The sequence below is a fragment of the Castor canadensis genome, chromosome 6 (assembly GCF_047511655.1).
Source record: "Castor canadensis chromosome 6, mCasCan1.hap1v2, whole genome shotgun sequence".
In the NCBI taxonomy this organism is placed as follows: Eukaryota; Metazoa; Chordata; class Mammalia; order Rodentia; family Castoridae; genus Castor; species Castor canadensis.
Genome location: NC_133391.1, coordinates 113,877,122 through 113,893,668, shown reverse-complemented (window position 1 = coordinate 113,893,668; position 16,547 = coordinate 113,877,122). Strand labels below are relative to the sequence as shown.

The window sequence follows — 16,547 nt, the reverse complement described above, 5'->3', positions numbered from 1 at the left end:
TAACCTCTGACCTGATGCTAACTCTTCATCTGCTTTTTAAGGTACAGAACAAAAGAGAAGTTGGGAAGGAAAGAGAGGTGAAGAAAGGGACATGAAGTTCACTGGCATGGATGAATACTGATCGTCTGTGCATTATGGCATCTTACAGGAATGGGAACAGGAAGGGATAACATGTACAGCAGCGTGGCCCCTGGATTGAAGGGTACTGTGATAAATTAAGGGCTCTCAAGCTCCATGTGCCCCAATATCACCAGGCAGGCTTGTTATTAAATACAGACACCTGGGTTCCACACACACACCCCCCCTTCACATAATAAATCAACTTCCAGGATATAAGGCCTACCAAGAAATGTTCTGTTACTCACCAAAACTTGACAACCACAAACTAAACAAGTGAAGCCAACATTTGAATGACGCAGTTAAATACACAGGCCCCTTCAGGCAATCCTGACTTTGTTACAAACACAGGTTAAGAACAGAGTTCCCACACCATGTACCAAGGCACCCTGGAGAGCCACGGCAAATTCAACAGAAGCTTGAGAGGTATTTCACAGCAAAGCCTTGGACTCTTCTACAAACTACTAGATCAAATTAATTCACAGATAGAATGTATTACATTCCTTTTGATGACAGTTCCTTGTGAAACTTGGTTCTTTGTAACTGCTATGACACAAAATACTGTGACGATCAATATGGAATAAGCAACAAGGATGGAATGTCCAACCTAACTTGAAGGTCAGCTGTGCAGGTCCAGGTACACATTTCCTGCTAGTAGCTGACGGTGGTTATTTAAGAATGAAATAAGCTTTAAAATTCTGCAAAGAGAATTCTATTTGTATTATTGAATCTATATGTGTTATCAATTCACATGTATTATTTTTCCAATGGCAACTAAGTTGTTAGGACATAACTACTACTAGGTTGTTTATATGGAACTACTTATTAAGCAAAACAGAAACTTCTTTTGAAAAACTTATCCAGACACTTAGAGCACCTTAAACAGAGCGGATTTGGGATCTTCTAGGTCAAGGCAACCTTAAAATGAAATTCATTTTACAGCATGACAACTGAATTCATTCAGAAAACATCTCATGCTGGTTCTGATAGAGAAAGTGCTCTAAGGAGTTCAAGACACAGCTCTTCAAAGTGTTATCTTTTGGGGGGAGGAAGTAGTACTGGGTTTGAACTCAGGGCCTTATGCTTGCTACCCATGTACTCTGCCACTTTAACCATGCCCCAAGCCCTTATTTAGTTTTCATAGTCAACACTATTACCTTTGTGCAAAGCCTTCAAACACAGAGAGTCCTGTTTATTTAGCAAAATTTGAATTCTCTGGGGATTGGCGCCAAAACCCCTGGGGAGCCAACTCCACAGATGCTAGTCCCTTATATAAGATAATGCAGTACTCACATAAAACCTGCAGGATCCTCTGACATATTTTAAATCATCTCTTAATTAATTATGTTACTTAATGTAAGGTAAATGCAATGTAAATAGTGGCTATACTGCCACTATTAGAGATGAGTGAAAAGAAAAAATCTGCACTTGTTCAGTATAGACACAATTTTTAAAAACTGTTTTGATCTATACCTCGTTGAATGCTCAGTTACAGAACCTGCAGTTGAAGAGCGCTGGCTGCACTGAAATTTCAGTAACAGACTTCTTAGATAATCTCATCCAGTTTCTAAACATCAGTCCCAGAAAATGCCAAGTTTGCTGTGCCTGCTGGTCCGTCCACTCCTCAGCCCAGCTACTCATCTCCAGACCTTTTTTGGCACTGTGATACTCTTTGAGTTGTTACTTGGCATCATACCCCTGATCTCCCAAGAGTTACGGATATCCTTGGTTTTTTAAATTAATATAAATTAGATTTTGCTTCAGACTGCCATGATCTCTAGCGATAAAGACTTAAATAAGATTAAATAGGTAAGGATAAAGTTGAGCGTGGTGGTATACTTCTGTAGTCCCAGTTACTCAAGACGCTGAGAAAGGAGGAGGACCCAACGTGGTGAGACCCCATCTCAAAATAAATTCAAAGCAAGCCTCAGCTCTTATTAATGGAGAGACCCCCATGTCTACACACAGGCCTTGTCGGCCCGCTTCATGATTAAACAAAGTAACAAACATCAAGGCTTTCTACCTAGCCTTGGGACCTGGCAAAGAAGGAGCAGGAAGCTGAGCATGCTGGGAGGCCCCTTCTGCCAAATGTCACTGCTTTCACCACTCCACTCGCTGCCTCTCCCTTAAAATCTGAGGTTTTTCAAACCGTCTCTCAAATTATTGGCAGTTCCTAGAGTTCTCTTCTAAAAATATCTTGAAAAGACAATATTTTGAAGAGACTGTCCAGAATGAAATCTCTAACTTAAAGAAAATTCTAAGCGACTACACAAATCTTAATTATAGCTTTTTAGCAATTAACCTCTCTCTTAGATTAATAATGAGCAAGCAATATACCCTTCAGAAAGAATGGCTTCCCAGAGAAGCCAGGGAGGCTGTTGTGCATGGGACAAAGTTATTTTGAAAGACTGAAGTTGATAGTGTTTTCCTACAAATTCCTAAATAGAAAAATTTCAAAATGTGAGGCTTTTTGCATTGAGTCAAATCAAAAAACTTCAAGACATATTCTTGTCAAATGGACAAATGAGATATAATTCCGACAGAAGCTCAGCTGTGCCATTACTCGCCTAATACATAAAGTTTCAGAGTGAGGATAATAAAAAGAGAAGTTAACACTACAACCTGGTTCAAAAGATAATTCTCTAATTTCCAAGTTTCGATCCCCAAATTCTAAGCTCTCTGAGAGACAAATGACCAATGCACGGCAGCAGACAATGTACTTGGTCCCTCAGAGAGACGTTACTAACCAACCCACGAAGGAAGCCGGTAACTAAAGTACATGTTCTGGCTGAGGAAACACTTCCACAATGGACCATAAATCGCAGATCACCAGGCCAACATCTTATTTTGGCTTGTGTCTGAACTCAAATTAGCCATTAAAAAAAAAAAAAGCTAACTGAAACTCCAAAAACACTAGAAAGTCAAAGAAAATCCCATTTAAATCTACCCAATAGTTGACCAACACGTTTGCCATTTGCCCTGACCCTGTGCCAGAGTGACCCTGCAGGCCAGGAGGGTCACCAGAGTCTGAACGATCAAATAACAGGCAGGGAAGGCCAGAGGAAAAACTGAAAATATAATTAAGTAGAACTACTCCTGCCATTTGGTCTGGTGATGAAGAAAAGGAGAAATGAGGCATCATCGTGGGGGATGACAAATACCAGGAGCCTTGACTTCTCTGTGAGGGTACAGTAGCCAAACAAACATGCTCTCTTAAAGGGCTATCTGGTTTGCCCAGCTGAGATGATTCTTCCATGTTCACCAAACCACAGTTGAGAAGGCAGGGCCCCAGGCAGATAGTACCAAGGATTCAGAGTCATGAGTCACTCACAGAATTCCTCTGCCCAGGCTAAGTTCTCACTAACAATGCGAACTAATGAATTAGCACAGGTTTGTACATAATTAAGATTGATGGTGAAAGGCCCCTGTGAGTTAGAACCCCCTTAAAGGAAGATGTATGTTCTTTAAGAATAAACTAATAAGGACTTAAACCAGTAAGAACACCAACCATGCCTATGTATTAAAGGGGGAAAAAAAAAAACCAGCATTAGAAGGGGAAAAAAATACTTTTGCCTCCCCCCTCAAATGCATTCTGTAGGGCTGGCCAGAACACAGGCTAAAAACCCCCTGTGCTAGCTGTGTTCTCACCAGGCCATTTGCTAACTTGCTGGAGAAAGTAAAGAAGCCAGAGGAGTTTGAGGGGGAAGATAGGGGAAACATTTGCTCCAGCCTTTCAGTCTTCTCATGGGAAAGTCATTTTTCTTAGATCCTCAGTTCATCCAGCAATGGAAACACAGCTGTAGTCATCACATCCCTAGTTAAACATTGCTCAACAACCATTAACACCATGACTGGACATCAATATGTAAGAGTCAATGTGTGTGGGAAAGTTTTCCTTAAATCCAAAAATTAAAAACTGGTTTTAAACATATGGAAAAAAATACACACAGACAACTAACTGTAAACATTTACTGTCAAAATGATCACAAACCATGGTAACACTCTTAAAAGAGGTACCTTTCTAGAAAGGAAGGCATATCTGATGTATCCTCTGGAGAATGACAAGTCATTGATTTAAAAGTGCACAGATGGCTCGAGAGGATGATGATAGCAATGAAGAGAGAACAAGGAAAAGAAAAGAATTAAGGCCCAGGTGATGATGATGCTTCAGTAACTTTTCAGCTGGTCGTAGATAGATTTCTGTTAATGTCAGAGGAAAGCGAAGGGCACGGCATTTACAAAACCCAAAGCACATAAAATCCTTGTCCACCAGTTTTCCAAAAGCATTTCATTCAAGCTAAGGAAACACAGGACTGAAAGAAGCATATGATGTCAGTTCTCCTCTAATACACAAGAAAAAGAATATGTACCTGCAAGGCATAGTATGTAGACCTGGTCAGCACCCTTGTTAGATTTAGTCCATATTTGTTTGTTCTTAAAAGACAAACATCCAAACATCCCTGTACGGGGGAGTCTGCCTAACTCAGAAGGGCCCTTCACCATCAGAATTTGATCACACATAAACCCAAGAACTTGTCCTGGTCAGAGCAACCCTGACCCAGACTCAGTACACACAACAAGTTGAGCAGGCAGTATTACATGCATTTTACCAAGACAGAAACAGGCTCGGGGTGGGGTGGAGGGTGAGGGGGCGGTCAGTAGTCCATGTGAACTCGACAGCCTGTGCTCTTAACTACTACACTGAACTGCCTAACCTCTTAATTTACCCACAGCAAGCAAAGTCCTGATTTAGAGATCTGAAAACGCTTGTTTTCTTACCAGTAAAATGGTTTCAAATCTCAAAGACAATTTCTCTTCCTTCCAGTTGTTTTTTCTTTTCCATTGTATCTCCTCAGAGGGCTCTGGAAGCAATTGGGAGGAAGCTAGAAGCAAGAGCTGCAAAAGAGTCCATAACCTTGACCAGACATTCCTCTTTGGAGAAATACATCCCTAGGAAGGGATCCCAAGAGAAAGAAAAGCAATCGGCTTACAGATGTTTGTAGCAGCATTATTTATGCCAGCCTTGCACTGGAAAGCGCTCCAATGTCCTAATATGGGGCTGGTTACATACACTATGATACATAAAATAACGAAATATTGAATAGGCTATTCAAAACAAGCAGAATGTGGTTAATGCAGACATATGGAATGTAAAATTAAAATAATGCTAAATATTTTAAACGCCATAGTTATGTGTCCGCCACTTAAAGCCATGAAACAATCTCCACAGAGATAGAACAACAAAACCAACAACAGAAGCAGAAATCAGCCTTCAGAGTCTGGCACAGTCTACTGTCGTTATAGTGGGAAAGTTCCTGGAGAAACACAAACTTATGAAAAGTCAAAAGAGACCAGTAATAGATTGCTACATGACCAGAAAACTTGTGCTTGTGACAACATCACGTGCACACCCTGGAAATCGAAATTAACTTCTAAATTTGGGTTATTAGAATATCTCTTGCTCTATAGCTTCCTGAAGGCTGGCTTTAAAATTAAGTCAACATTATCCCTGGGGAAGGTAGCAAGGTACAGAGCTGTACATCAGTGCTACTCAGGAAAGGTTCCTTTAATCCTTTTTGTTTATGTTCCTCCCTACCTTTATGAACTCTCAGAATCCCTTCTTAAACCATAGCACTAAGCCACCAGGATTAAAGCCGGGGGGAATTTTCTAACAGAATGTACTTAACTTGATGTTGGTGCAATGTGTTTACAGTCTTGCATTTTGGTAATTGGCTGAATTAACCTATACAAAATAATGTGCCTGAAAATTCATCTTTTAAGTTTGTTGTATCAGAACGGATGGTGGAAATCTGCGCTCATTCCCATAATTAAAGATTGTTCACCCCACTGCAGACTTTGTGTGCTACTGGGCTTCTGAAGCCATAACACAGCTAGGACGAAAATTACAGTTCTAACATCATTAGGAAGAGCAGTTTAATAAAAAAAAAGTTACAATTAATTGTTCTACTCTCTTTGAGTGCCTAAAATCAAACATTCCATAGGCCATCCAGGCAACAAATGCACTTCAGGAACAGACAGGGATCAGGAGCAAGGTAAGCACCGGTGCACTGCCAGGCCTCAGAGCAGGATGACCTGTGTCTGGGAAGAGATGGTGTGACAGGAGCTTCAGGCTCCCTGGGGCTCTGTCTCCTGGACCCCAGGCTGTCAACTATTTCTTCCACTGTCCTTCGAGATGCACATTAGGATTTTTAGGATATTTATATTATCATTATCACCCCAATGACCATGGTACCCCCTGAACTGCATAGAACTCTGGCAGGTCACCTTACAACATACCTGACTTCTAAATTGGGTGAAATCACACACACACACACACACACAAAAAGGCAGTGCCTTTACATTGCTGCTTTAATTATACCATTCTTCCTGATCCACTTTCTCCTTGATTTGTCACAAAATTTAACTCAGGAACAAAGACCCAACAACTAGCGGATTAATTATCTTTGGATTAATCATCTCTGTTTCTCACAACTCCTCAGGATTAAATCTGAAGATGAACCATCTTTCTGTAGTGTTTTCAGCAGACAGAATTAATCAGCTTACATTTACAATCTGGTCTGAGGTTCTTCCAAAGCTCTCAAATACGCTATTTAACTATCACAATCCCACCTAAGGTGAAATTTCTTGAGGCAGCCATATTCAACAACACATTTTACAAAATCAACATCTCCAGTATGAGGTCCAATGAGATAATAACAAAAAATTAAATAAATGGTACCATCATATCTTCTGTCCTAAAATGCACAGCTTGAGCCAACTGGTGTTCACCAAGAGCCCACTGTGCCCCAGGCAATGTGCTCCTCGGTTGGGTTCCTCTGGGGAACAAAACTTGATAAAATTAAAAAGCTAATAACCCAATGGTCAGTCCTTAACCATTTCTAAAACTGATTCACAAGATCGGATAGTCTGGGCCCCCTAATTTGAAAGATTTTATTGCACCTTTACCTTCTCGATCAGGAAGTGACTATCTGGTTCCACGTGAGCATCTCTAGAAACAGCATTAACTTACTTATGCCACGGGGGACTGGGCAGTGAATCACTGCTGCTATTTAATGTACAAGACAGAAATTTATTAAATGACAATGAAGAAGCAATTACTAAATGCTTCCCCAGTGGCTCCAAAAGGCAGTAATTAAATACCACTTACTGCACCAGGATGGTGAGTTATCAAATAGCACTAATGGAACAGTTCAGTAAATGGCACCTCAGTGTCCTAAAGGGACATTTCCACACAATGCACCATGAGCACACACAGATAGTGGATTGTCTCCAACTCCAGCCAGTTACCCTGGCATGTGGCTGGATGGCTGAGGGAGCACTTCATGCAACATTCTGATTCATGGAGCAGCCTCAGAACCGGCCATGACAAGACAACAGCCCCATCACAGGCCACCAAACTCTTAGCACACCTAAAGTTCTGGTGTATCTTCTCCCATAGGTTTATATTTCACCATTTTGACACATGAACAAAGGACACGTCAATATAAGTCACGATCTAATTACAAATAAAACTTGGCCCTGTTTGCTCTAGCGACCTCCTCCAAAATGTCCTTGTAGTCTTAGTTCTCCCATCCAGGTGGCTCCCATCTGGTACCCCCACTTTATCCTAGGCTAGCCTCTTCACTGGCAGCTGAGTGAGTCCCTTCCCTCCAAATGTGACCTCAGTCTTGTCAGTCAAAGTTGAACAAGACAAGTCTACTCTTCAAGAAAGCTGTACTTGATGAGGAGAAAAGATACTGCAAAACTCTCCCAAACTGCTTTGAAGTCATCCCTTCAGATTCCAAAACGTTTACAATCACAACTAAGTCCGTGGTGGTTTTTTTCCCCCTAAACTACGGATAGTTACATCTTGCTTGTTATTATAATAGTTTTAAAAGGCAAGGTTAATCTGTAGCGATCTGTGTGATGTCCAGACAAGGGCAGCACGTAATGAATGTTAACTATGAAATCACTCTCGGCAGTAAAAGAACACACACTAAAAAAGCTTTTAAAGATGATACATGATATCCTTATCTTTCTTGGATGAACTCAAGAAAGTGTAAGAGAAAGATAAGCAACGCACCAGTGAGCTGGTGAGAAGCATCAGGTGACACCGGGGAATGGATGGACAAATGAGATTGAGGAGATAAAGTTCAAAGAGGTGGACGGCAGGTCATCAGTCACTCGGCTCTGGGCAGGCTCTCACAGACTGACACCCTGCAGAAAACATTCTAGGAGTGGCAGCCTGTGGGAGCAGCTTCTTTACTTAGGCGATGCTAGAACGCACACCTGAGGATCATAGTTTCAAATAAGAACCCAGCGTTGCTTTTTTTTTAAATCCTCATCAGATTACCAAGTAGGATTTTCTACTTTTACTCCCAAAAAGCTCTCTGTAGCAAAGTTTTAAGAGTAACATGAAAAGAGGCAACATGACAAATTGTTCAAAAGAGAGACTAATAGAGGTCACTGTTTTAATTACACAGCCTCAACGTGACAATTACTTAAAATCAAAGTCAAGCATAGTCATAACTGCATACCAGAATATAAAGGAAAATGCACAGTGGTTATACAGTTTTGGTTTTTAAACTACTAAAGCTACAAAATCAATAATTAAACTGCTGCTATTAACCGAACTCTATTCGAAAAAAAAAGAGTAGTCCCTAAAAAGTTTGAGACAGTTAATCATTTGAAGTACAGTAGAAAACATCATTAAAGAAGGGTAGCGAGCCAAAGATGGGGGTGCACACCTGTAATCCTGGTGTCCAGGAGGCTGAGTCAGGAGGATCGTGAATCCAAGGCTAGCCTGGGTTACACAGGAGACACTGACTCAAAAATAATAAAAATATTTTTAAATAAAAAAGAAAGAATGGAAGTCAGCAAGAGACTTTCCTTCATTATAGGATGTTTTTAGAGTGGCACGACCTTTCTGCAAGTAGTTTACTAAGCTGCATGAACATCCAAAATAGTCACACTCAGATTCAATGCTAATCCATTTACTGTCTGAGCTAACAGGATAGATATAGTGCAAAGATTTATTTTATTTTATCTATTTGTTTAATTTTTTCTTTGTGGGTACTAGGGTTTGAATGCAGGGAACCATGCTTGCTAGGCAAGCACTCTACCACTTGAGCCACACCTCCAGCCCCTTTTAGGTTATTTTTTGGATAGGGCTAGGGTCTCACACGTTTTGTCCAGACTGGACTTGGACTGGGATCCTCCTGCGTATGCCTCCTGAGTAGCTGAAATTACAGGTATGCACCACCAGGCCCAGCTTATTTGTTGAGACAGAGTCTGGCTAACTCCACCCCTCCTCTCATTGGTTTAAAACCAGCTCCTCTAAATCTCTGTCTCCGGAGTAGCTGGATTACAAGCATGCACCACGGTGCATGGCATAAAAGATATTTAGTGGTACGTTTTCATAACTGGAAAAATTCAATCTATAACAGACTGGCTACATAAAATTACAGCCCATTCATAAAATGAAATATTTTCAGATATTAAAAATGACGTGTCTCCAAATTTATAATACAAGAAAGAGTGCCATAATATATTGTGAAGAAAAGAATACTTTATATGGTCTCACATCTGAGGTTGTACATGTGGCCACCTAAATATGCACAATTATCTCTTGGGGACAGAATTAGCTCCACAAGGGCCACCCTGCACTTTTCTTGTATTTGTATGCATTATTTGAACTTTCTGCAATAGACATCCTATATTTTACCATACTGGGGTTTGGCCTTATGCTTGCTAGGCTGGCACTCTACCATATGAGCCACTTTGCCAGCTGGATTTTTTTTTTTAACAGCAAAGAAACCAGAAAATTAAGCTCCTTTCATTTTGAAGGGGAAAAAAAGAGTCTTCTGGAGAGAATAAGAGTCATCATTTATTTACAGGATGAAAATTCGCTACTTACATCAGTGGCTCCTCATGGAGGTGAGCTGACCCCCAGGCAGGTGAAGCACTCCTGCTCTAGGAAGCCGACTCCAGCCTGGCTGGACTCACCCACCAGCCACAGTCCCCTGGCCCCACCAACCATTGTCAGTGCATGGCACACGCCCACTTCCTGCCTCACCAAAGAAAGAGTCCAGGTTCTGCGACTCTGCCAGAGGCAGGGCAGGGCAGCAGCACAAGGCCCTGAGCAGGGAATGGGGCTGAATGAAGCTTCAGAAGTGTTCCACTTTTCTGTAGGTACAGCCAGGGGGCCATTAGCAGAGACTCAGTCTGGAGACCAGCCAGCAAGCTACCAAACCCTGGCAGGACTCCACTGGGAAGCGAGGGGTCACTGTGGGTCCAGAACTATGGTCTGCACTGGAGGATGGATGGGGAGGAGAGGGAGCAGAAGGCACCTTTCCCTTCTCTTGCTTCATATATTCCAAAAACTAGGGACAGTGACAAATAAGATACTAAGCAAAAAGGTTATTAATCTAAACACAAACACTCCAGGGAAAAGCATGCCATTGGCAGTCTTCTGGCGTTGACTCGCCTCAAAAGCCAGTGTCAGGCAGCAGAGAGAAACATGGAAGAGCTGCCATCCCTTTCCCTCCACCCCTCACTTCCCTCCCCTGCGCCTTCCTGAACAATGCTTCATCCGTGTTGAAAGGTGGGGTTGGGCCACATGCAGGGACTTCACCGCTACTGTGAGACACTGCGTGGCAGAGATGAGACCTGAGCACCAGCTGCACGGCTGGCCACATGACACCCAAGTGTTTCTCCCATGACGCCAGAGTCAGAGTGATGTGGCTCTCGCTCGGCCTCCGCGGCTCTGTCATGGCGAGAAAAGTTCATTCATTACTATGAACAAGCAAATGGGAGAGGCAGAAATCCTTCCAAGACACTGGCCTAAAACCAAACAAAACACATGCCAGTGCTCACTAGGCAAGAGACAACAGCCTGCCCCGCCATCAGGGAGCTCACAGCCCACTGGCCCAGGTAGCATGCTCACACAAACCCAGCGGGCTTGAATGCTCGCCTGGCTGCAAGGGGACCAGAAAGCAAGCAAGAGCCGCGCGGGCTGAGGGACAAGGAGCAGCAGGAAGGCTTTCAGAGTGGGGCATTCCGGCCCACCAGCCTTCTGGCTCCCTTCTCAGTGAGACCATGTGCCAGAGCCCTCCCGCCCTTTGCCACAGACCTGGGGCAAGAGCAGCCAGAGCCAGGTGACCAAGGACCAGGAAGGAAGCCTCAAGACTGAAGGAGAATGGGCGCGGGAAAAGTTACAGATGGGGCTGTGAGCAGGCAGGACCAGATCACACAGAGTGACACATTTGGATTTTATCCTAGTGTGACAGGAAAAGACTGGAAGGTTTTAAGTAAGGGAGTGAATACAGTTCAATTTGCAGTCTAATTTACATTTTTAACAATCCTGAGAGCTGCTGTGTTGTGTAATGAATCACCAGGGAGCTCACAGGGGAAGCTTTACTGCTGATCTGACGATCTACTGTTAAAACTCAGAATCCGAAAGCCACAAAGCAGAGTCTTTCTAATTCCCCACGTGTGGTACACGCCAGCTCTCACATGCACACACAGAAACCCACAGCCCATAGGAAGGTGATCCTCTGTAGGGAGTGAATTTCTCTTTGAAACCACAAAACATCTTTTGGTGTTTTTTTTCCCTGAGGCAAAACACAACAAGAAAAAAGATTTTCTAATAAAGGACTGTGCAATTTTGTTACCAATTAATGCAAAGTTAGCTGTTCATTGACAATGAAGTATTTCCTATCTATGACTTAGGATTCAAACTCCAAGAGTGTGAGTATATTTAGTCACAAATTATTAAAGAGATTTAACTAGTTGAATAATTTTATGGAAATAAAAATATCACTCCAGTCTTTTGTATAAATTTCTCTTTAAAAATTAAAAATAGGTAAATAGCCCTGAAAGCAAATCACTAACAAGAGTGTGATTTGCATCTTTCAGAACTGGAATACCATTGAATGATCAATCCTCCAAAACCCTGAAACTGTAACTGCTACCCATCCACAGCCTTCCTGTGAATCACTGAAGTGCTTTACAAATATCATCCAATGAACTATAAAAGTTCATTGGGCATGAAAACTTGGCCCGTTTATTCAACAGCCTGATCCAAGAGCAATTATTAAAATTAATTTTTAACAGGAACAAAAATAATTTGGCTGAAAAAGTAAACTAATAAGCAGTCAACTACCTACCCATGGTCCATTTTCTCTACACAAAGACTGCCTCTCCATGCCCTAGTACTGTGAATCTGGCTCCTGTAAAGAATGATGGCCCAAGGGCCTGGTGCCAGCGGCTGTCTTGAAAGTGCTGGGCTTTCACTTTACGGCAGCACTTGGTCCTACATTTAAAGAGCCCTTGAGGCTGGCACCAAATGAGCTGGGGAGATTATGATGTCCTGACGGCATAAGACTGAGCCAAGGGCCATCCCTCATTATGCCATAGACTGAGGACAGAGAGACTCATTTGCCTCTCTCCCCAGCAAGATCTCCCACATGCACACCTGACAGAGGATGCACGGAAGGGCAGGTGGCTCACTGGGTAGGCAGATGTGCACAGAAGGTGAAAACAATGCCAATTCCTATAAGCTCTTTTGGCCCCCCCCAAGGGGCAGAGGTCATGCCTCCCTCACCAACCCTCTAGCTCTGTTGACGGGTGACTTCTCTCATAAGCCACAGATAAGTTTCTTGAATGAGAAAAGAATATAGCTGATCTATAAGACCATGACAGACTTGGAACATGCACTCATGTTTCCTGGTTTGTAAGTCTAGGATTATCCCATGTACCCTAGAAGTGGAAGACAACAGGCAAGGAGACCTTGCCAGTCTTTTCATATCCCGGCACAGCAAGAAAAGGATTCACATCTATGCTGTGCCATCTGCCATTTGCATTATTTACACGTTACTTCTACTCACTAAGTCTCTGTTGTCTCATCTGTAAAATGGGTCTAATACCCACCGGGGTGGAAGGAAAATCATTAAATATGCTAATGCATATGCAGTGCCTTGTGCAAAATGATGCAAATTATTATTCTTTGCATAATCAATCTCCTCCCATTATCAGTGATTCTTATCCCTTTGTTTGTTACTCTTAGTTCAAAATTTTAGAGCAATTCAAAATGGACCATTTATGCCTATTTCATATTAAGAGAAAGACCAGCCAGGATGGTGATTTAAAATAGGCTTTAAGTCAGACATGGTGATGTACACTTGGAATCAGAGCCCAAAATCCAGTCCCACTACTTACTAGTGGTGTGAACTTGAGAAAGTTGTTCAACCAAGACTCAGATGTACCAGGTACAAAATGGGGGCTTCGGGGTAATACCTACATCAAAGGATTGGTAATTGGAAGGATAACAGAAGAGTAAAATAGCTTGTCTTTTTAAGAATTCCCTAAAGTAGTTGAAGGATAGGCCTTAGAGATAATGCTTGCTGACTGACGTTGATTATGGAGTCAATGCCGTGAGAAACATCAGTGGTCTGGTCACCCCAAACACTCTGGGGCAGCCTGGCCTGGCTTGCCTGGGTAATTGCAACATTATCAAGACCATTTCCAGCTGGATGCTTAGGAAGCAGGGTAGACAAAGCACAGCTCTATCCACCTCCCTGGCTAGGGAACTTCTTTGGTCTTACCTGGTCTTGAGAGGGTGGGAGATAGCAAGAAAGCTCTTCACTCAGATGAGCATCTGAGCTTCTGAGTAAAGGTCACTCATTTTAAGGGAAAAAAAAAATCTACTTTTAAGCTCCCATATGGAATTATAAAAGCAGTTCTAAGTCAGATGAATATATGTGCTTCTCACAGTATCTGCCACTCAAACCTGTCCTCTCTATTACCATATGCAAGACTACGCATTTTGTTGTATGTCCTTAAGAACTATTATAAAATCATTTTGTTATAATCAAACTTAAAATTGTGATAGATTCATTGCTGGCTCTGCAATTATAAAAATAGGAGCACCAATGTAGCTCATGTTTAGTAAAAGAAAAAGACTAACAGATTTAGGAGTAGAGAAGACAAGGCATTGTCATAATTTCAGACGATACCTGATCAAAAAGAAGTAACCACTGAATACTTAAAGCATGCCAGGTACTGTTCTAACCAATTCTTTAAGTAACTTCCCAAACATCATCCAGCTGGTGAATATTAAGAACTGGGTTCAAACCAGCAGTCTGGCTCCAAAGCCTGAGCTTTTAACCACTTGACTCTGCTAGCTCGTTTTATCTTAGCTAGTCACAGTTTATAAATCAAAGTTCAAAACTTTCTCCACCATATGTTGCAGAAGAGACTTTAACGTCCCTCTACCATCAGGGCAGTATTAACATTTTGAGAGTGATGTGTGTGCAGGCATTCAGGAGCCCTAGTCTGGTCCCTGGTCCCTATTCCCTGGATGCCTCTGGACAGACTAGTCCTCCAACCACATCCAAAAGCCTTGGGGGATGGGGTGGGGAGAGGAGGAGAGAGAAGAGGAAGAAAGCCCTGCCCCAACTGAGAGCCTTTACAGTAAATGAAAAAAGAAATCAAGACACAAAGAAAATTTAAACAAGAAATAACTGACTGCAAGCAAAGGAAGATGGAGAAAAGGCGAGACAACAGGAATACAGACTCCTTCCTTTGCCTGCTCTAAGCCCTGCATTATTACATTGATAACGTACACACATATGTAAATGGAAAAATGAGACACGGTGGACTATTCACAAGTGAGGGGGGATAAAGAATGATGGAGGGAATAAATTCAACTATGATAAATTGTAAGAAAGTTTGTAAAAGTCACAATGTGCCCCCAGCAGAACAATAATTTAAAAAATATAAGAGAAAAACAACAAATTAAGAATTGAACTAACACCATCCAAATTCTGGAAAAGCTATCAGGGCTCAGAAACTAATAGAAAACTTTTTTCTAAAAACAAATCCATATATGGTATGAATTCTTTATCTGTTCTTTCATAAACTAATTCCATGTTTTCAAATTAACTTACAACTTGCCAGACAATCTACAATCTACAAACCTATCCTCTTGATAGGAGCTGGCATGAATGCCTTCTGGCAAAAAAAACAAACAAAAAAAAAAAAACCCTCAGATTATCCCAAAGTTCAAAGTCAAATAAATGTGTATGTGTGTAAAACTTGGATTCAAATGGGTGCTACAACTAATAACCTTTATTCTGACACAAGAAGGCTACTACCGAGAAGGTCAGGCAGATGGATACACAAGAAAGAGACACCCACACTCCTTCTTCTTCTTCCCCATCTGAAAGGACACCACTCTGGAAAGACACCCACGGTGACTTACCTTGATGACCACACAGCAGAGAGCTGGTGCGACCCCTGGGGCTGAAGTGCTCAAGTTGCTCAGGCTCTGAAGACCAGGAATCTTAGAAGTCACATTGCTCCTCCCCACCTAGTCCAGTCCTTCTCCCTCTCAGCCTCCTCCTCTATTCCTCCGCTCCCTGGTCTCTCGTTGCCATGGCAAATCCACATCTCTTTTCCCAGGTTTCCTTTAGAACTACCCTGACAGTGGACTGCTTCTCAGGACATTCTACACAAAACCTTTCATTAAGAATGTCAAGGCAGCCCATCCAGATTTCAGAACACCATGCACCAGAAAGACGCTCATTTCCCCTGGCCCTGTCTGTGTACTGACACAGACGGGAAAGAAAAAAGATGCAAAAGGGACATGGAGAGGTTGCCACAGTCACACCTAGGAAGTCTGATTTTTACAGGCATAGACTTTGTTAGAAGATAACTACTGTTCTCTTTGCACCATGGCAGCCAGCCACTCCTAATGTCACTCTGAGTCTTCTCACTGACATCAGCATTCACAGTGACAGACCTGATGCCCACACACCTAACAACCTGGACTGCTTCACATTTTAGCCCCAATCTGCTACAAGACAGCTCATCCAGCCCACCTGCCCTCGTTGAGGAGAACGTGTGAGGGGCTGCTAATTCTGGCCTTCCATAAAGCAAGCCTTGGCTTCTGGAGAGCTCACTGTGCAGACCCCCAAATCTGAGTGTCACAAATCCCTTTTTATGGGGATTTTCATGCCATTTGTAGGGTTTCTTAAAAGTTCTAATAAGGGCTGGTAGAGTGGCTCAAGTGGTACAAGCTCCTGCCTAGCAAGTGTAAGACCCTGAGTTCAATCCCCATTGTAACTTCACATTTACAAGGAATCAGTACCAGTACCCTTGTAAGAAAAACTTGTACTTGGGACCAAGTGTGGTGACTAAAGTCTGTAACTCCAGCTACTTGGGAGGCAGAGGTCAGAAGAATAATGGTAAAAGTTATCAAGACCTCCATCTCAATCAATAAACTGAACATAGAGGCACATGCCTGTGATCCCAGCTATGTGAAAGGTCACAGTAGTAGGATCATGACCCAGGCCAGCCGGGGCAAAAGATGTGAAACCCTACCTGAAAAATACCTAAAAGCAAAAAGGACTGGGAAACATGGAGGAAGT

The 16,547-nt window shown here is 42.3% G+C and overlaps 1 protein-coding gene across 1 annotated transcript in view; it reads right to left on the bottom strand.

Annotated features, from left to right (window-relative positions):
* The window catches only part of Lhfpl2 (LHFPL tetraspan subfamily member 2), a 145,797-nt gene that overhangs the window by 103,615 nt on the left and 25,635 nt on the right, over positions 1-16,547 (bottom strand). The window lies entirely within an intron of this gene.